At 39.9% G+C, this 22920-nt stretch overlaps 1 protein-coding gene across 2 annotated transcripts in view; it reads left to right on the top strand.

Annotated features, from left to right (window-relative positions):
* bmpr1bb (bone morphogenetic protein receptor, type IBb) overlaps positions 1–22920 on the top strand; it is a 58511-nt gene that overhangs the window by 941 nt on the left and 34650 nt on the right. The window contains exons 1-3 of one of the 2 annotated variants that reach the window (XM_046066447.1): positions 2463–2595; positions 2725–2794; positions 4900–5054. The gene's annotated coding sequence lies outside the window, so the exon portion shown is untranslated. Of the gene's footprint in view, positions 1–2462; positions 2596–2724; positions 2795–4899; positions 5055–22920 lie in introns of those variants that run through there. The other variant, XM_046066446.1, reaches the window with a different exon arrangement.

Below are 22920 nucleotides of genomic sequence, written 5' to 3'. Positions count from 1 at the left end.
ACTGTGTTAATATCTGGCAGCGAGCTAAAGCCTCCATCGCCAGTTGATGTGGTGTGGAGTCACTGGCAATATTTGACTGCTGAATGCATGAAACAAAACCTATACATGCTGTGCAGTTGATCACTCAGCATCAATGAACCTGGCCAAGCTGGTCATGTTTGCATCAGCATAACCTGGAGGGAACTGTGCAGAACCTGCTGCGCCTTATGCAGCACTCTGGTGTTGTCTTTGAATATACCAATAACCCTCTAACTTTCCACAGGACAGAGAAGCTCATTGAGGCAGAGCTGAGTGAGTGTTTTGGGGTAATGTTAAACACACAGAGAGCGATCAAACCACTACCCACCACCCAGTCCTTGCCCCGGCAGGAGTGACGCCTGTTAGTAGGCTTACACGATGGGTATGGCATGTGAGGGTGAGGGTGCATGGCAAGGCAGTGATTTGTGGTTTATACCACATACTCAAGCTCCAAGTGTGTGCATGTTTGTGTGAAACGTACTAATATTCGTCTTTTTAGGCCCAGTTATTGCGGCATGAAGGCAGGCCTAGTAGTGTAACGTTGGCTAATAGTATTGTTAGAAAATATTTTATCTAAAACTGAATTCATGGAGAATTTCTGTGTGTGCACTTGTGGATCGGTTTATGGACTTTAACCATGGGGAACTGAAACCATTAACAATGGAAAATGAAGGATGTGATGACATCACACACACACACTTGGATATATGGCTACAGGAAAGTCATGAAACTCACTTACATAAGAGAATTATCAATAAAATAAACTAAACAAGACTACAAAGTAGAACAGCCAAAAACTGACTGAACTGAAGGAACTAAATACTAACACAGATGAACATTGATTAACAGAACACAGGTGGAACAGATGATGATGATGGTAATTAACTAAACACAGGTGATGCAGATGAACTAAATGACAGAAAGCATGGAAACAGATGGAAAACAGCTGGAAAACAGAACAAAGGAAGACATGTGACTAGGGGTGACTGTGACAATATTACACACTTCAAGCACTTTTACATTTTTATTGCATTAAATTAAGCTATATAAAAAAAAATAGAAAAATAAACAACTCTGAGACATTCTCTCTCAAACATTTGACAACATTCAATAACTGGATTAAACTTAAGGCTTAAAGTTTTGGTTGTGTCATGTCATGTGTGACTTTACACGGACTTAGATGTACATGGCAACCACAGAATTACCACGGTTAACGTTAGTCTCAACGTAGCAACTAAGCCATGGTAATTTTTTCAGCAAATGGTGCTAAACTAGCAACGGGGACATGAAAATGGTTACTCTCTGAAAAAATAACCCATAATTTTAAACCAACACAACTAACCCAGAAAATGGGTTGAAGAAATAGTTTTCAGTGTGTGGAAAATCAGAAATATAAAGAAATGAGGACACTAGCTCATCTTAGCACATACACACAGATGCATACAGTCATTCATTCACTGATGCACATAAACACATGGACCATCACTTATGATCTAGTTAGATACTGACCTCAGTCTGTGTTTGTCCACAGGGCTAAACTCAGCAAGCTGTGACCCCTCACTCCAGTTTCCTCCCTTATAATTACAGGAAATGAGTCCAGCCAATCAGAGCAGAGATATTTGGTGCATATTAAAAAGCTCAATAGGAGCATTATTTGAAAAGGAACACTAAAGGTTTGAGTTTATCCCCTCACACTCCAGCTTCAAGCAGTCTGTCATGTAACATGAGCACAGGCAGACTGTTAGACAGAGCAAATGGTGGAGCTACAGTATATCAAGAGACAAACTGTCAGATATTTAGTCCCAGAGAGACTTTATTCAATGTCTTTTCCAGCTGTCAGGACATTATAATTTTTCATGATTTCCTTTCGATAGCGGAGCATCTCATATCAAGGCTTTCCACAGGTATGGTTTTTCCATCTGTCATTAATTCGCTGATTTCTGCCAGTGGCTGCTGTGCTTCCCACATGCTGACGCTCTGCAGTGTGTCTCCCATGCACACTCATGCATGCCAAAGGAAAGACACAGTTACACGGCTTTGTTTTCTTTGTAACACCAACACTGTCAACACAGATGCTGCCTGTGATGCAGGCCTGCGCTTGCTTTTGTTCCAGGCAGCAGCGTCCCTCTTTGGAGGACAGATTAATAGATTTTACTATCACACAGCAAAGTTCTTGAATTTCAACATTGAGATAAACTAACTTATGATCACTGCTTTACCTTCTCTGGCTCCAATCAGCTAGGAATTATGGGCGTAATGCAGCTGATTTTGTTCCACTTCATAAGCTTCGTCTTACTTGTGGGCTCCACCGGCTCTTTTTAACTATGAATTCAGCGACCAGAGCTTAAGTACAGATGCCCCGCTCACTGTTCATCTAGAGTTGCTGATGAGAGACAAATGCAGGCAACAGGAATTACTTAAAGCTTCAAGCTTCTCTGCTCTTTGCCTGGAAGGTCAGCAACCATGTGAGAGAAAGCCGACATCCTGTTATTAGAGGGGGGCAGAAAAAACGATGAAGAAAGAGGTACAGGATGAGTGGAGGATGATTGAAGATCGAAGAACAGAAGAGGATAAGGGGTACTTTGCATGATTGGGTAAAAGTCAAAGTGGGGAAATGACCTGAGCTTGAAATTTAGTCTCAGGCCTTTCAGTTCTAGATGGCAGACACTTGAGCTCTTTCTAATAACTCTACTTTTTTTCCTCCAGGGAAACACAAGTGCTGGAGCTCTGGCTGGGTAAAGTGACAGGATGCTTTCTGATGTCCTATGTTTGGACGGTGAGTCGAGCTCTCAGGTGCTCTGTATCAGTTTGGCTTAGTCTGCTGTTTTTCAACATGAATACTTTACAATGGCATTGTAAATGTTTTCTGCAGTGTCTTGATCATAAAGCTGAGACATATTGATAAATGTTCAATGTAAACTCTCAAATGTAATTTTTGAGCGGTTTCACTTGATGCTCCGCACCAATGATGAAATCCAAACCTAAAAGCCGTATTGATCAAGACAGACTGAGTGTTGATTCTCCTGCAGTAGAGGTAGTATTTGGCAGGGCTGATCCTGTGTATGTGTGTGTTTGTTTGTGTGTTTTCAGACTGTAATGTCGTCTCGGCAGCAATTTGCTTCCAAAGTGGCAAGCTAATTGACTTTCTGCTGAGCATGTGGATGGCTATGTAAAATAAACCACACTGCCTATAATAGAATCCTGCTTTATCCACTAAAGTATCAGGCTAGACACAGGCTCCGTCTACTGACTGGAGTCCCGGAAATGAATGAGATCAACATCTGATAGAGTGTAGTAAATTTCAGAAACTCTCAGAAGTTTTCATTTCACCTGATAAATTTACCACCGCAGCGCACGACTTGTTAGTGTCTGTTCATGTGTATGAAAGATTATCTTAGGCAGCTGAAGTTTAACAATGTCCAAGAAATTATTTTATTTTATTACAATTTATGTAACAGATTTGGATATTTTTCTGCGTAGAAATATTTCAGCTTTTTACTGTCAAATAAAAATATAAAGACAATGTGACATACTAGCTCATGCATTAAGTGCATTGCAGCGCCATTTATCAGGGTAAGTCTCTGACGGGTTCACTTTGCCCCATGATTTCAACAGCGAGCAGTGTGCGGCGTCGTTTAATTAGCATTCCTTTTACATTAAGCAGTGAACTTGCCACAACAAGACCCATCATAAAGAGCAAAATATGCTGACACAGCTCCATCATCGAGACTTGGTGTACAGTCGGGAGCCGAACCCATGCAGGGCTGTGAAGCAGAGAGAATAGTGTTACTGTACCTAGAGAGGACAATGGTAGCCTGTATATGTGGGAGCAGCTTGCTCGGACTCCTTCTGTGACAGCGACCTGCTGGCAGGAAAGTAAAGAGGTGCCAAAGCCAAGCACCAGTTTGAGTTGGAGAGCAACTCACACCCATAAAGAATGTCAAGAATCTGTGTGTTAAAGTTCACACTGTATCACCATCTGTGACTGGATCCTGGCAAATAAAAGACAGCTGTGTGTGTGTGTGTGTGTGTGTGTGTGTGTGTGTGTGTGTGTGTGTGTGCGCGCGCATCTTTGAGTATGGAAAAATACAAGATAGACGGAAAACGAAAGAAAATAGTAATAATGCTAATATGCCTAATACTTTTAATGGCCATCAATTTAAATTTTGATGCATTAAATTTCAAGAAGTAGGTTCACATAACAAAAATTACAGTGCACACAGTTGCACTCTCACACTCTACATACATGTTTGGTAGCAGGCTGGATGTCAGCCCACACTTATGCTTTAACTTATGGGTTTATTAAGAAAAGACAGGTCAACGAGACCACCCAGAATCACAGTACAGAGTCACCTATTTCAGCTGAAAGGGAAAGTCCAAGATTCAACACTCTTCACCGTGTTAGTTCAGCACTGTACCCAGCTGTGACTCAGCATGTTATTTTGCTGATATAATCTTGGCTGAAGGTTACTTGAGTGTGTTTCATGACACTTCTTGCTTTCTTTTGTTTGATTTTAAAGTTCATGAGTCCTTATATCTGTATGAAGAAGGGGTTAGGTGTTTCGCCACACTCGACACATATCAACATGATCTCCCTCGACAGTTTGATCTTTCAACAGACTAATCTGAAAAGCTTTGTTGTGAATTCTTGCATGTCTGTTCTACTTTAGACCTTATTCTGCACTGTGTCTGATCCAGCAATTGAGCCTCACGCTTGTCTGCTAAATAGCAAGCGACAGCGAGTGCCACTCAGACTGTGAGAGGAGATGGAGAAGCAGATGAAATCAATTTCTGTCTTGTTCATGTTTTTCGCTTTTCCCAGCCTGTATGGCTGATGACAGATAGTGAAATGGGTTTCATATGTGCCTTTTTCCCCGACAGATTTTGGAGAGGACAGAGGGCATTTAGAGTCATACCTGTGAGGCCGTCTGTGGGGAAATGTGCTGACATCAGAGCTTTGCATATTAAATCTGGGGATAGAGGAGGATGCTGCAGTGATGATACAGAAGAAGCTGGGTTTGCATAGATCATATCAGGTAAGTCCATTCTCAGGGTGACATCTCTTATCAATGCAACGCTAATCTGTTAATTAAAGACTCAGTCACATTCTGGAATAAGCAGGACAGAATGGAGTGTGCTGTGCGTGGAGTATTAATAACTGTTATACCTTAAACCTGTTTATAGCAAATAATAAGATATTGCCTATACAGTGGTTTTGAGAAATTGGATTTCTTCTATTGTAATATTTGGCTCCCAGAGGCATACTGCTTTATCTGGAAACAAGCTCACAAGCTCAACACGCACTCTCAAAAACAAAACTGCATCACATTGCATTCCCTGTCAGTTTTGTCATTGGTTGCAGGATTAGAGAGCCAGTCAAAACAGGTGACAGGTGACAAACTTGTGTCAACACTTAATGAAAAAGGACTTTAACATTGGATTAACTAAATTACTATTGCAAACAAAAGGTGAGTCATGTTACTGTGCGTTGCATGTCAGTAAATGTCAACCCCTATTTGCTGTATACACAGTATGTCTGTCATATCCCTGGTGTGTAGTTTCAACTTGTGACAGCTGATGTAGTTTGTGTTTTGCCACGAGTTGTCACAATTTTCCAGACTTTCCCCTGTGACATTTTGAATGTTTTGTTTTGTTTTGTTTTGTATTTTTGGACCAGCCTTCCTGCAGTTTGTATAGATACAATTTGTCCTCTTTGGACCTCCATTAGGTGTCTCGTGTTACTTTGAAAATATCAAAAGGGCAGATGGCTAAACCTGTTTGATAGGTATAAATACTGCTGTAGCAACTGGCATTAAGTATGACCCACCTTAGTAGCTGTGTTTGTAATTGTGATAAGGTTACTTCAATAATGCACTTTGTTTGTGGTACAGAGGTTGACTGATGACTGCTGGATGCTTGGTACTACAGTAATTTCACATGACTTTGCATATATCTTTCATATTGTAGTTATTTTTATTATTATTATTATTATTATTGTTGTTGTTATTACCATATTGATTTAAACCGTATCACACCATATTTTCATCTCTGCAAATAGTTATAACATTAGAGTTTAAACTGATGGCTTCAAAGACTTGATGCAGACATGTGGAGCATTTTACTGTTTTTCAAATCAACTTTCAGGGGGAAAACGAGTTAGCCACACCAATCACTCATTTGTCTTTCATCTTTAGTTACGGCTCTGTTCACTCTGAGAGGAGACCGGCCTCTCTCCTTGTCTTTCCTAGTCTGGCCTCTTCGGTGGCTCTGAGAGCTTTTACGTAGAGGAGGAGGCTGGATCAGATTGCAATAAAAAGAGAGAGAGAGAGTAGCAGCTATTGCTAACCTGCTACAGCCTGGATTGTTATTGCAGGTGTTCAAGAGCAGACACAGCTGTTAATTACTTCTACGTAGCGACACACGTGGAGCTGCAGTCACACATGAATGGCCACGTACAAGTGCATGTTGGCATGCCAGAAAACACAGATTAGGATTTAAGTATCAGACGGTAGTTTCAGGGGAGGAAACGCTATCTTGGTTTTATAGAATCCTCTGGTTGAATTCTTGTGTTTGCTTTGGCCTTTTTGCCACATGTACGTTTGGGGAAGGCTCAGTCGGTTTCATCCCTGCAGCCAATTGTAATCAACCACATCTGTTCTGGAAAATGTGCTTTATCTGTGCTGTTTGAATGACTCTGTGTGCACACATGAGAGTGAGACAAGTAAGTGAATTCTGTTAAATTAATTGTGCATCATTTGCAGCTAATATCTATGGTCAGTTGCCTATATTTGCCCTAAAGTAACAAAAAACAATAATTACAATATATATACATAATTCAGGTTATTTATTTTATTTTTTATGCATGTATAAAGCCCACAGTTGTAGTCAATTAGACTGCAGACATGCGGACATGTTGAATTCTGTACAATCTTTGTCCATCATTTCATCAGTATTAAATGATTGTCAGACTAATATTTAGCTCATCTCTGTATTTCTGACTGAGTGGTGCTCCAGCTCCTTCAGCTTCCTGTCAACACACCTCAATCACATCATCAGTGGGTGATGAGTGAGTGGCTGTTAAATTGAGTGACTAACCTGTAAGTAATACTTGAGATAACTTAGCATTCATATTTGAGAAACATTATATTCACATGAATTATGTCAACACTATTTAATTTGCATCTCAAGTTAACTACAGCAGTTTGTTTATTAAACAGCCCTTTGTCACAAGCATGTCTCTGTTTTAGAGTTCATGCTCAATCCATAACATTTTATGAGGTGTGTATGTGTTTGCATGATCATGCTCACATTTGTGTCAGTGAACAGCTGCTCCTCCTTTCCTCCACCTGTGTAATGTGGCTTTGAACAACACCACAGTAGTTCTCTTGTACTTTTTGTAAAGATCAAGTTTAATAAATACCCATGACTCTCACTAGAGAAATTAGAAATTTGATGATAAGTGACTTTTGTCTCAAGTGCAAACATCTTGTGGCTTTGTTGGTTTCCTGATTCAAGTTTGAGCTGAAAATGCTTGATTTAAAACACACACACACACACACACACACACACACACACACACACACACACACACACACACTTCTCTCTACAATTAAGAACTGTTCTCTGCTTCTGGACACAAAGTGGTCAAGATGGTGGGTGTTCCCCACCTTTTAAAACCTGTGTTTATTTTACTTTTTTGAAAGTGCTGCAAATTAAGCAGTAAGTAACTTTGGGTGGACTGTTCCATTGGAGCACACGTGGGTGAGAGAGAAGGGGAGAAGAAGGGAGTTGATAGAAAAGCCTCAAATGTGAAAATGACTGGAACTCCGAGGGTTTTCAAAACAGAACTCCGAGATTTCATTACACATACCTGGACAACTGAGGGCATGGAAAAACCCCTCCCTGTGTGTGCACATGTGCACATGCACACACATGCATGAACTCAACAGCTGGGTTGGTCAGAGAAATAATAAGAATAATGTTAACTAAATAGAGCAGAGACGACTCCCAGGCAGCAGAGCCAACACGTGTCAGCTTCAGAAATATGCAGAACCCCAGTCATCAATCACAGACAGGAGGCCCTCAGTCTCGCTGACAGGCTCGGACAGAGAGGAGGCGGAGTTTCTTGGCCGCTGTGTGTGTGGACAGGGCCGGTGGCGGCTGTGTTCCCAGACCTGACTACAGCTTGTTGAATCAGGTTTGGTTGGGATTCATCCAAGGCGTTCAAGACTTACTGATGATGAGGCATCACATCAAACCACCGTCAGCAACAGAGTAAAGCTAATGTACTTCACTTGTCATTAAGGCCTGTTGGCAGAATTCATGTAGGTCCTCCTCAATGTTGTTTTATGAAGTTTCAGTGTCAGTGTAAGCTGTGGATCATGAAAACCATCTATGTGAGTGTGTTGTGGGAAAATTCTCATGGTGGCTTGACGGTCTACTGGTAACAGTATAAATGCAGGCAGTAAATTGGCCTAAACCAAGCAAAACAGAGCAAAGGTAGACAGACAGTCCTGAGGGGCCGAGCTGGACTTCAGTCCCTAAAATTGAACCTTCACCAGGGTTCATAATGAAAAGGATGGATGAAGGGATGTAGGGATAGCACGAGGGGGTTGGGGGATCCTTTGGCAGAGACAAAGCCCCCAGGGTTTCTGCTCTGAGATCTAACTTCGTCTGTGAAAACATGTCTGGAATGACATACTGTGTGTGTGTGTGTGTGTGTGTGTGTGTGCGCGTGTGTGTGTGTACGCGTACACATATGTGTGTCAAGTGTACTACGTGTGAAGACTACTGACTGTATCTATCTGGGAACGGGAAGAGGAAGGAACAGTTGAGATACAAGAATGTTGTTCATTTTATTTAGTCTTGTGGTCTCACCCTGGTGGTCTCAGGGAGTTATGAGTTAGGTTTGGAAGGTATTTTTTTCTTGTTATCTGCCCCTCTTTTGTGACAAGAATATTTTCTGCCTCCTTTGACACTTCAGTAACAGAAACAAGTTTGATTAATCAGATTAATATATTTACAATGGTTGCTTATATGACCACTTGATTGATAACTGTTTCATGCAAGGATTAATGCTAGCATAGACTGGATACAGGGGGAAATAGCTAGCTTTGCTCTGTCCAAATTTATAGAATCTGCCTTCTGACAACTCACTAATTTAAGGCGGTATGCATGATTCTGGAGAAATCCAATACCATGACAAATACCATGCTATAGAGCAAATGACAACACATCAAGAAATGTAACTAATGTTAGCTAGGTAGTGGGATAGCAAACTGTCACTACAGAAGCTAACATGTAGAGAGGACGAGACTATCCCAGAGCCAGCATACCATCTATCTATGCAAGTGATACTCTTCTGCTGCTAGAGCTAACATCACAACAACAGCATATGTTGGCGAACTAGAAAGTAAGCAAAGGCAAGTCATTTAACGTATACAATTCATGACTAGAATAGTGTTGTGTTGCTTAGTCTGAGCCACTCTTTGTTTCCCATTTACAGAGTCAGGGCTGTGTAGAAAGACCAGATTTTTATTCAGCACACATACAGAACAGACAGCTAGATATTTGCTGAATTTGACACAAAAAAAGTGTGGATTAGAATCACATACCCCACCCTAACATGTTATATTTTGGATTCTGTAAGACTTTATAGACTCTCCGATGGTCGCCTGAACAGAGCCAGCCTAGCTGTTTCCCCCTACGTCCAATCTGTATACTAAACTATAAGATAGTCGTCTCCTGGCTCTATCTTCATATTCTGTATACATGAAAGTTGTATTGATCTTCTCATCTCTTGGCAAGAACGCAAATACTCGTATTATCCAGACTATTTCTTAAATGTTATAATTTAATTTATTGGTGTGCATGAAAATGCAACCACTTTCTGTCTTTAAAATCATACATTAGACTTTTGTGAAGACTTTGAAGATAAAGTTCTTCAACTGTTCTGGATCTATTGTTTCAGTTGATATGTTACTGCAGAAACCCAAGCAGCCTGTATTTCTCTCATCCACAGACACAAGTAAACGCTGTGGAAACAGTATAAACAGAGTTCATTATCATCCTGATGGGTGAGTTGAATGGGTGTCTCACTGCGTCCAATCGTTTCTTCACCCACTGTCTCTCCATATTAGACACAGGGTGACAGGACAGCTGTCTCTGTGCCTCGATATCTTGGTCATTGTGCGCATGCACAAGGATGCATGTGTGCCTTTGCAATAGATCTGGCATGGCAAATGAATGTTATGTGGCTTGTTTGACTTGAGTATGCTGTCTCCGTACTCCAGTCTCTGATCCTGATATTGGACCCAAAGGGGGAATCATCACCAAGGAATTTGGCCAGCTTTGATCAAAGGGCAATGAGGGTGCGGGGTTAATGCACTGTGTGAAGAAGAAAACATGTCATACTCATCTTATATGGAAGAATGGGTTATGTGTGACACAAGTGCACAAAATGTATCATCTAGAGCGTGAATGTTCTTTGTCAGTTAGGCAACTGTAAAATTGCTTCCAATAGTCATTTGTCAATCAAATGCAAATACACAATTTCCTGCTGTGAAACACAAAGAACAAATCAACAATTATGACTTCATCTTGAAGGCCAAGAACCACATATGACTGTCATAAACAAACATAATGAGACTGTAATTGCTTGCCATTATTGTTTACATTCTTTCACACATTATTGTTTACATTCTTTTACACTGAGCCTTCAGATAGAAGCTGAGCAGATCATAAGAAAGCCAAAACTGCCGATTAGCATCCCTTAAAAGATGATACACATACTGTACAAGATCATCCTGACATTCAGTGACACTTAACCCAGTTTTCAGTCAGCCTAAAACCAAGTATCTAGTACGTAGTATCCAAAATGTTCCTCTTGCAGCATCCTTGCATTACTGATAAACATATGTCAAGAAAGAATGCAGGGTAACATGGTTAAATTTCAAAGGTCATTATTATTATTATTATTATTAATGTATTATTATCATTATTATTATTATTATTAATTTATTATTATCATTATTATTATTATTGTCCGCGACCCTGTACGCAGGATAAGCGGTTGATGATGGATGGGTGGATGAATTATTATCGTCATATTGATTTTAACCGTATCATGCAGCCATATTGGCAACTCTGCAAATAGTTGGGACATTACAGTTAAAATTGCTGCCTTTAAGGACTTGATGCAGACATGTGGAGCATTTTTCTGCTTTTCAAATCGACTTTCAGGGGAAAACGAGTTAGCCACACCAATCACTCATTTGTCCTTCATCTTTAGCTATGGCTCTGTCCAGTCTGAGAGGGGACCGGCCTCTCTCCTTGTCTTTCCAGGTCTTGCCTCTCCGGTGGCTCTGAGAGAAAGTAGTATGCAAAATGTCCTCTTGCATCATCTTGCATTAATGATGAACATATGTTAAGAAAGAATGCAGGGTCACATGGTTAACTTTCAAAGCTTGCTATAGGATGTCTTGTGAAAATTGCTCTACCTCGGCTGCTCTGTATCTGTATCTATCTGTTAGATTTCTTTTAGGCTTTTAGATAATAACATTAATTTAGAGTGATGCAACAGTAGAAAAGAAACTTATATTCAAAGCAACCAACAGCAAATACCATCGTGACCAAATAATTCCAAATATGATTCTGAATGCTTTTTACGTAATATACAAAAGTACATGCCCAAGTACATGCATGAAAATAGTTGTATAGTAGCAAGTTGCAGCACAGCAAGAACATCATTTGGCATTGTGGTAAATTTATAATAACTTGTGGGGTAATACCTGTGGAGCTGATAGGAATATAGAGTCTTAGATCCTTTAAGGATCCAGGGTTCGTACCTCTGTGTTAGGTGGGTCCTGGAGGTGAAGGGTGACCTCTGAGCCTTGTATGTGCCCTGCACACCAGCACCCGGATAAAGCTGAGCAGGAATAGAGGTCCTCTATAAGAACCTGTAAAGTGGGAGGAAATGGCCATCCATCACGGGATAGCTTGTGATGACATGTCTGACCCTTTGTCCTCCCTCTCTCTCTCCAGACATACACCAAATACTAGTTGTCAGTGCTTCACCTCAGATCACATTGTTTCCTCATTTAGTGCCATTTATCAATATAAGTCTCAGCGAGGCGAGAAAAATATCAAGATTTCCTTTTACCAGTATTTTTCACTGACTTTTTCACCTTCAGAAAACTCAAAAAAAAAAAGAAAACACGGTGACATAGTGTAATACTAGACACATGGACTAAAAGTGGAATAAAATTGATAGCAATTCTGTAAATGTATTGAAAAACGAACCAATAGTTTTTCTTCTGAATACAGACTCATACACATCAATGTGATCATCTGATTTGTTTTTGAAAAGCATGTAATAAATGTAAACCATTCTGCCAAATGGCAATAGTATCTGCAAGGCTCTGTATTGGCTCAGACCCAAGATACATATAATTACAAAAATGTACTGAAGCCACTCAATGTGTCCTTGAGAGGAACGGTCAGTCTCCATCGCTTCCAATTCCGCTCCTTTGTAGCCTAGTTAAAACGTTTATCTCCTTTTGAAACAAGAAGCTACCAGTAATGTATTATAATAAATTAAAATATATAGCTACAGTAGGAATTGAGCATAACAAGCTTTTCTTAGGAAGTTATGTACCATAGAAAACCAAGAATATGCAGGTTTTCATTCCAGCAACCCTACACGGCACATGGATCCTTGTTCTACTTTATCACTCGAAACCGAAACGCTACACAGATGGGTGGATGTAGAATCCTTGTCCGGGCAACTTCCCTCTCTCAAACCTCCCTAGCGAAGACTCTTTGCCTCTCCTTGCACATGTACCATACTTTAACGGTGAACCCCTTAATCCACCACAGCTGTTCAACTGTAAATACAATTAACCCCCGTAATTGCGTGATGTTGACTTTGGGTTTTGTACACTTTCTCACTGGCCGCTGGTAGCTCGTGCTCTCTGAGGATGACATCATGGGTTTCAGGTTGCCCGCTGTGGCTTTGGTTCCCATGGGGTCAGGGAGCCTGAGCGGAGACCTGGAGAGCAGATCCATGCTGTGAATAGACACTCATTCTCTCCTGTCTCCAACCCCCCTTCTTCTGCCAGACACATACATACACAGTCGACTGACCTCTCTGCCACCTCCCTCTGAGCTCAGAGTTTGTTATTGGCTCAGTTATGATGTGTTGACAGATGCAGCAGATGTGTGTTCCCCTCTTGTAGATAGTTAGTGTTGTTTTCAAAGTTGAAACGCTCTGGAATTAGCTGAGTAAAGACAATGATTTGGCTTTTTGGCAATCTGGTTAGATGGTTTGTATGTTTAAGAAGCATGTGATGTTAATTAAGAAATACTATTTTGTCTATGATTTTCCCAAGTGTGTATGTTTTATTTAGATGTATGCAGTATGTGTGGGTCTGCTCATATTTTTATTCCCCCTCATTTTCAGGAGATTATCTCCGAAAGACAGATTGACATGCTGTATATATTATTGCATGTAAGGTTTGCATTTTTTGTGTGATTTTGTGAAGAAAATGCAACCACATCAAAAGCTGTGTGGCCAGCATGTTTTAAAAGCCACTGCTGCAGAACAGAGTGATTCAGAACAAAACTAAAGAAACCAAGGACAATGTCCATGTTTGTTGTGTGACCATAAAATCCACCAGGGCAGTGGGACGGGAATTCTTTTCTTCCTTTAACACTGCCATTATCATGCAAAATAAAAGACCATATAGCTTATTGTGGGTTTATCTTATGGATTTTCCCCAGGCAGCATGCTCTCCTAGTTCAACTCAGAAAGTGTCAGTCATTCTGTCAATCATCTGATTTTGTTATTTAAAATCACTGGGGCCTGCGAAGTCAACCTCTTCCACTGCAATGTCAAATAAGCTTTGTGGGCCAGCTTTCTCTGTTCCTCTGTTTTATTTTTCCACTCCCTGCATGGACACCTGGTGATGGCAGCCACTGGATCAGCTCACACACACATGCATCCACAAGTAAGGCATCTTCAATGATGCACTGACTTTCAAAACTTAATTAGGTTGACTTGTTTTTGCTTAGTCGTTAAATGTTAAAATGTGATGGATAGAAGAAGGAGGTTTATGTATTTGCCTGTGTGAGAGGGAAGCTGGAAAGTTCTTAAATCACCTGGCTTCATGAGGGAAAACCTTTAGAATTGTACACACTTAAAAACAAGGTCTGAAGGGAGGGATTTGTCCATAATCCTGTATTGATCCTTCCTAGACAGGCTGTCTGGTGGGCCAACACTCTGCCATACCTACAGGCACACAGCCACACTGGCTGCATGCCTCAATAACTATAACTAACTATAGAGGCAAATATCAGCCGAGGCCAATTTGGGGCAGATTTTATGGCTCATAGTGGCGTTGTTATGTTGGGTTGAGAAAGGCAGAATTGCCCATTTTGTTTTTCCAGTTTAAATGTCAGTCCCAGAAGTCTATGCATTATGAGCTTGTATCTACAGAACAGACAGCTAAAGCCTGTTTGCCGTGGACATTTCACTACTGCTGGAAGAACAGTGCTGTTGAGTATCTAAAATGAAAATCTACCTGTTTTTCATTAGGCTATTAATTCACAGAACAACGAGGTAGCAGTAAGAACATAATCACATGTATCTAACAGAAAACATGTACAAGAGATAATTGTGAAAGAACAGTGACTTAGAGTATTTTCATTACAAAGATGTAATTGAACCACCAGGCAGACTTCTGAAGCAGGTCACTTCTCATTAGTTATGCGTCTATGAATGCTGGAAATTGTGTGCATTTTGATTGGCTGAGAGGACTGGAGGTAAAACAGGTGTCTAAAAGGACTGTAGGAATGAACTCTCCATTGTAACATGTTGCTATTTACAGTACTTTTTATACACAGGAGTAGCTTGCCAATACCAGTGTTGTAATTGGCTACATGGCCAGTAGCCTGGCAGTGTGCAACTACCCAGTGATGGGAAGGGGAAACTTTACTCACATAATTGCACCTTAAAGGGTGAACGAAACACACACTCATGCATGTATGCATACACTAAAAAAAAAAAAAAAACCCTGAACAACTTGCATTCTTTAAGAGGTGCAATTTGTTAGACATTCAAAAAATTAACTTACATTATCAACAGAATGTGAAGAAGTAACAGTTCTGATGTTCGTATGTCAAAGACGGATATATATATCGTGTTGCAGAAGTATCTACTGAAGTTAACATGCTAGCGAGCTAACCCTGGCTCGTCCTGTCTTGTAATACCACTTTGTACCTAAGAGGCGATAGTCTAATAGCATAGCTAAGGCCTTTCCCCATAGTTTTAGCAGGGAGATGTGTTCGATCACTAAGTTCCCTACATTACACATGCTCTCTTAGCATTTTTAGTCTAACAAATAAACTACATAAACTCACAAAATGTGAAGAAAGAAATATATTTTCCTTATGAACCAGAAAAATAAACCGTACGAATTCAAGTTTCTTTCTGTCACCGAACTAATTGCCTTGTTAACTCATCGTAAAACACACTTCATTCAAACTCGACAGAAATTAAATAAAACTCACCAAAACCGTTGGTCTTTACGCTGTTCCAACAATCTCCAACTCTGGTTTGGTTGAAATAAACCCTTAATTCACAGTTACCACTGTGTCTTTGTCATCCTGGTCAGAGCCGCTGTAAATCATTGTTCTGTATTGACCGCTCGCCTAGCTCCGGTTCTAGTGCTAATTCTGGACTGTGTCAGCTAATAGGACCGCCAAGTTAGCTGCACAGCTAACTAGCTAATAGCAGCAGTTTTAATGTGATAAGTGCTAGGCTGCCCCCTATTTTTTGGGGGTATGAATTCGACAGGTGGAGAGTAGTCTCAGTTCTTATACATTGTACCTTTAACAGATTAGTACGCCATCCCCTCATACATGCACTGTTTTGCTGCATGTGGTTGCTGAAAAATCGTTACTTCTTTTTCTGAGACATGAATAAGTGCTGCAGATTTGATGTGTGCCAGAGCACTGAATAGTTTTCTAAATACCTTCCACTCCTGTGTTCAGGTGTGGTGTCAAAAGCAGCTGTCAACTCCACTCTGAGAAAGTGTCAAAGAGCAGTGAAGGATCTGGGAATGAGAGTTAGAGTGAGTTAGTTTGAATTTTTAATTGTAATTTCAAAGAGACTGACGGTATAAGCTTTGATTTATGAAATGAAATGAATTAAATAGTATTTGGCAGTGGATGAACTTAAGTCATAGAAATGCTGGAAATAATCAGTAGGCATATACATATATATATATATATGTTGCCCTATTACTGCATGCTTTCTGAATATATGGACTGTGTCAAAGTAGAAATGATTTCAGCCACTGGATGTATAACACTGGTAATTAGTTGACTTAAAGACCCTGGAGTTTTACTATTGTGGCCAAACACTGATTTAATTCAATCACAGTCTTGTTATTTACTTTACTTATTGTTTACCTGTCAACTCAATAGGGTCTTTTATTGCATTATAGGAAGTTAGGAACCAGCATTTTTGGAGCTTCGCGCATACTCGAAAAAATAAAGTCAGGATATCTCTGCCGAAAGTCCCCCTACTTTATGAATGTAGTAAAAAGTGTAGTAAAAGTATAATGGAAGATGCAGCCTGCTTGTCTGAAGCACCTGTTCATTTGGAAGAACTTAACCAGTGGCCTTGGTGACCAACTGGGGTGCACCGCTGCTTTACAGCTAAATGTATGAAGGGGGGCATGAGGGATTTCAGGGCTCACAATAGTTAAATCCATAAAACAAAATATGTGAATTTAAAAAAAGTAAATCAGAGCAATGCCTGATAACTGATAAATATACTGAACTGTGTGTATCTATGTGACAGAGAGACAAAGGACGAAAAGGTACAGAGTGATAGGACAATGGCTGGAGTGTGACAGAACAGCCAGTCAAAACGTGTGGTTGCATTCTCGCTTTGTTCCATGAGATCACAGTTGTGACAGATGCAGGATAGACTAGGAGCAGCTGTTTTACTCTCTGTTCTCCAGTTACAGGAGCTGGCATTGCCTGCACTCTGGGGATGGGCAAAGGGGCACGTTGTTGAGTCTTAATAGTGTTTGTTCTCTGAGGGTGGGCACAAAGAGTCCTCAGACCCTGCAGTACTCCACCAGTATTCTTGGCATCGGAAGACAGGGCAGTGGCCGAAGGTGTCAAACAGAGTGGGACTGGTGACAAGACATAACCCACAGCTGGTCTCACTCTCACAGGACCCATGGCGCCATTAATTACACTGACTGTGGAGGCTACAGTGAACTCAAAATATTATTGGAAAATGCACTGAAGCCAGATCAGAAAAGAATCAGGTTGAAATCACTGAAAGTGACAAATATAATGCATTTGTGAAACTTGGAGGGTTTCTAAGAATTAAACCATAATGAGAAGTGATTTGGCAAATGTGGTATAACAAGAGCATGTTCTATTACAAAGGAAAGGTAAATATGTAGCTGTAATGGGAATTTAGACACAGTGCACCCAGCTGCTTGATGAAGTTCTAACTTGTGCAAAGGAGGAAGTTATGATAAAGCATACAATCAACCCTTTCGGTATTTAAATTTTATTTGATTTTGACATGATTTTACAGACAAAAACACATTAAAAATGTCACTTTGAATAGGCATCTACCACCTCTGGTATCTTCTCCATATAGTTCTAGGACTAAATAGGCTAAAGAAGATAAAGAGATATGTTTTTTGGAGCTACCTTTCTTAAAATAAAGCAGTAATCTATTTGAATCCACAGAGTAGAAATTGGTTGTAGTTTTATTGTTTTTGCTGTAAACCTACTACCTACCCACTATGTACCGAATTCCCACCAGCAATAATACATCCTCTGTGCAGCTCGGATATGGTTGACTTGGCTTTTAAATGTCTTTCAAACTTGTTTCCACATGTTTTGCCCCATTGATGTTGCATCATGTGCATAATAGGGGTGTGACGAGACACTTAACCCACGAGACGAGACGAGATTCGGTTCGCGAGATTGAGACGAGACGAGATTTTAGTACTATTTTTAAGAAATCTTAAGTGCTGAATTATATGAAAATTTTAATTCCTGCATTCTGATGATTTTTCTGCACCAGTTTATGGTGAAAATGTCAGTGCAGCTCTCAGTCATTCTGTGCTGCTTTCAGATATGTTTCTCCTGTAGATCAACTTATTTAATATCATCCCTGCTGAGTCCTGATTTAGTCTTCCCTCCTCTTTGTGTCTTTGTTTGGGGAAGTAACCTCTTTAAAGTCACTGTGGCACCTTTTCACCTCAATGATAAATTATTTAATTTTAATTTAGTTAAAGGCTCCTGGACTTTATTAGCTCCTGTGTTTCAGCAGCTTTCCTGTTCAAAACTTTCTGCACATTCAGAATCTCTCCCACAAATCTGTTTTCTCTGACATGTCCAGACAAAAGTAAAAATATTACCAGACTAATGTCATCACTTAATGAGAAGTCTACCTGCCTTTCACTCTGATGTGCATTACGTTATTGATCCGCTGGTACTAACGTTATCCCCGTCAGACCGTTTGACCGACTGCATGTGAAACCGGATGTAACTGAAACACTTGTGATCAGGCAAAAATCCCACCAAAATCCACACACGTTAACTTCAGCAGATCATAAAGTGCAGCTCACAGTCTCAAACAGAGCAAGGTTGCGCCTCAGTTTTAGATGTTTATGTAGCAAAACTCTACCAGCCACGTTACAACTCGTCAGCGCTCACAGCGCGAGTGGTGCGGTTCAGTTGATTACTATCAGAGCGTACGCTGATGTTGCATCAGCTGGGCGGAGTTGATTCGCTCTGTGAGTTTATCTCATCAGTTATAATTACATTTGTATTTCACTGCTTGAGAAAATGAATGTGTGGCTGTCAAGCCAAGTCTCGTGAGACTGCTTTTTACCTGACAAGAAATATGACTGAAGCCTTGCTAAAACATTGTACTATCATGATCACAATAACCAAGCCTTGTATTTGCTGCTGTATATTCCAGTGTACAGATGTGTCTTAACCTTGTGAAAAGTATGGAGAAGGTTTGAAGGTGGAAACAAATCTAATGAGATGCTTCTGCCAACAAGTTTCCAGTCTTCACAGCCAATAGCCTGAGTCAAGAGAGCAGAATACAACTGAATGCAATTATTTACAGAAAATCAACACTTTCCATTGAGTCAGAGTGGATTTTACTAGTCTGTGCTGACTGCAGGCATTCATTCTCCTGTTGTGAAGAAAGTGACCGTTCTTGGCCTAAAGTGTTGATCACAGATAAAAGGAGATGTTTGATGGATAGTTTTGAGGATTAGATGATTAGATTAGATGAGAGGTTGTCTCAAGGCAAAGCAATGTATCCCAAAACTGTTGCCGGTGTTCTTCCTCCTGTCAAAAGAAACAGACGTGAGCCTGTAGAATTGTTATTTACAGTCGAGAATGTATAAGCAGAAAGCATACAGTTAAAGTTAAAAAAAGTCATTTACATTTAAAAGATTGCTGGATTCAAATTTGAATCATGTTGTTTTACACACTATTTTTATATGGGGCCCTAGTTCAAAAAACATTATTATTATTATTGTTAGAAAGTATATCCAGACTGATACTGGATTTTTGGGACACAATTTAATACATTTTTAGCAACATTCTTTCTTTCTTTCTTTCTTTTTTACATAAACACGTAGGCCTACATACAGAATCCCTTAAATTTGGTTATTAGAAAAGTTGTGATCAAATATGTACAGATACAGATACATCTTTTGCATTTTCTGGTATTTATTGGCAAACATATACAGTACATGTATATGTACCGATGCATTGGCCAGGCTCATTTATTGGTCTAGCACTGTCGGAATGGCCTTGGGCTTTGCATTTATTTCCTTCAAAACCTCCATGTCAGATCAGTTAATTAAGACTGATCCATGACAGACCTCTGACAGCAAATAAGATATTATATTATATAATATTATAATAAAATGTTCTTGTCAATAAAATGTTACACTACACACAGCGCACCAAACTCATTAAAGACGCTGTTCAAATAGTGTTGCTCTTGAAATCATGTGTGACTCAAATTCACCTTCAGTTGGTTTTTATCCACGTACCCCAGTAAGACTCTTATTTAAATTTAGAGGACTAAAATAAGCTGTCCTTGCCAGCGGATCACTCTGATGGATTATTCAGTTGCACAGAGGTAATAAATACCATCATTGAAGACAAGACATGTTGCAATTTCAGAGGATTGGAGGAAAAAACAGCATATTATCCATATTATCATACTTAATCCATAAGGACTTCTTTAGTGGGTTATTTCTTACACTGGAATGATTCGAAACACCGGCTCAAATTTTACAAACAAGAACCCAATTCAGACACGCAGTCTGTTCTCTGCAATTTTAGTAGTGAAAACTATGTCTGTGGATGCATCTGATGATGCTCATTCATAGATGGGGCCGCCTGGTGTTGTCTTCCTCCCTGTCAGCAGTGCGGGGATGGTGCCCACAGTGATGTGCACTTACAGTAAGTGAAGGAGTGATGTTTCAGAGATGGATAGCATTTCCAGTATTTATCGACTGCTTGCGAGGCGGACCTGGATGACACTGCATTCAGATACATTAGCGGTAGAGGGAGACTTGACAGCCTGTCAGAGGGAAAGAGGGGGTTGAGAAGTGAGGAGGGCAGACGTTAAGACATCACCTAGCTTATAGTCGGACACAGAGGCATCGATCGCAGCCCTGTTTCTCTCCGAGCTTCTTCCTGTGTTTTCATTGTGCTATCATTGGAAGAGAGCAAACAACAACATCAAGGGAAAGGCTACTGATAGCTCCGTATCTAATGTTCTCGGATCTCCAGGGAGAGAGATTTACATGTACTAGAATGCCAAATAATGTATGTCTGGGTGCCACTGAATAAGCTATTACTGAGCAGCAATACTTACAATAAACTTTCTTACAACACAGCTATACTGCATGCACCACACATACACACACAAACATACACAGTGTTCAACTGTAGGTATTGGTTCACGTTTCTCTAATAGTGGTCTTAATTAGTATTAAACAGAATTATGTTATTCTTTTTAAATCTGATATTTTATATTTAGGAGCACTGTAGTGAACGTCATGTTGAGAAAAGCCGTAAAAGCTGTTGACCATATAAATTAACTAAACCGTTTAACTTAATAAAAATAAGCATTTTGTATTGAATGAATAGATCATTGATCATTTTACAGAGTAAAACCAGGAAGCCCCGCCCTGTTGTGGATTTCACTAAATTAACCTGATAATTCAGTAAATCTACCTTTTGATTTAGCCATTGTCTGGTGTCCTAAAATACTGGGATTTTGATTACAGGTTCATATCTTCAAATTAGACATACATTTTGGAGCGGAGGCTAATCTTATGTTTACATTTGGATCACAAATTGTTCCTTTAATTCTGCTGACAAGTTTATAGCTTTTCCACCACTTCTACAGTAATAGTGTAGGGTGTGTGGGTGTGCATGAATGTGTGTGATTATGGGAAGGATTAAAGTGTGGGTGCATGTGATATGTGCATAGTGAGGCAGGGCATGCTTACCTTCAGTCATCAAATTCTAGATGACATGAATAGGCTTAAGCAAGGTGTGCATGGTAGAGTATCTAAATAAAGTCACTGTATTATACCCGTATTACTTTTTTCTGTATCAGTGAAAGTCAAATCATTTGTTAATCCAATACATAGTTAAATCTAACAAGAGGAAAGGTTGCTGAATAATGTCTCCACGTCTCTTAGACATGTGCACATCATGATTCATTTCCAAACCACTGCACATGAATTACATCAAAGCAGTCCATAATTTCACACATGTGAACTATTAAGACAAACTATTTTGTATCTCATGTGAGACTCAACTCCCTCAGACAGTACATCAAACATGTCTTTTGTCATTCCCACACTGAGGATATGGATATTTCAAATTATGTTATACTCATATATTTTTTTATGACTACATTATTTTACCTCAATAAATATTACACTATAGACACATTTATTTTAACCTGCGGAACAGGACTGTGAAGTCTTTTTGTGCAGTTTAAATATGCAATACAACATCAAAGAGTTGTAGTGTATTTTCTGTTAAACATTTGTTTCAGAGCTGCTAAGACAATTTCATTGTAAAGCCAAGAAACAGGTGTGAATTGTGTGGGGCTTGATAAATTAGAGGGAATGCAGACAGAGAAGCAGAGAATGTAAACCAACTTGCTTTTCCCATTGAATTAAATGTTTCTGCTGAGGCTCAACCCAACCTGTTGGACTGTTTCTCCTAATTAAGGAAAAAGGAGCCTGATTGACAAATGAGCTCTGGGTCAGCCAGCCAACCAGAGACAGGGTTTCCCTGCCAAGGCTGCAAGGCCCCTGGGTTTCCCATCAGCCAGTGGAGCAGATGGTTTAACACTTACTCAAAACGTCCTGGAGGAAAACATGGACGTCTCATCTGCTTTTGTTAGAGCTGAGGGATTGACATGGACACTCCCATGAGTGTTAGCAGGCAAAGCACCAAGTTGGATTACTGTACAAAAATAATACATGGAATTTGTTGTTTGTTGATTTTCCTCCTGCAGCCAGTGTATCATTTCTGAGCTTGTAGACTTAGTGCATGGGATGAAGATTTGATTTTGCACTGGAGTACACTTCAGACTTGACCTTCACTTGACGTCATACTTAACTCCAGATTACTGACGCTGAGCATCGATGTACAACGGAATGGTACTGTTGCATTGTATAGATAGGCCGGTGTTTATTTTTACACTGTGCATAACTATGACACATCTGAACATCACATTTATGTTTCAAGAAAAAATTCTGCAGGGGGGCTGGACTTGAATTTGTGCTGCTTTGAAACAGCATT

The sequence above is a fragment of the Micropterus dolomieu genome, linkage group LG13 (assembly GCF_021292245.1).
Source record: "Micropterus dolomieu isolate WLL.071019.BEF.003 ecotype Adirondacks linkage group LG13, ASM2129224v1, whole genome shotgun sequence".
Lineage (NCBI taxonomy): Eukaryota > Metazoa > Chordata > Actinopteri > Centrarchiformes > Centrarchidae > Micropterus > Micropterus dolomieu.
The sequence above is the reverse complement of the archived record's forward strand: the minus strand, read 5'-3'. Positions and strand labels throughout refer to the sequence as shown.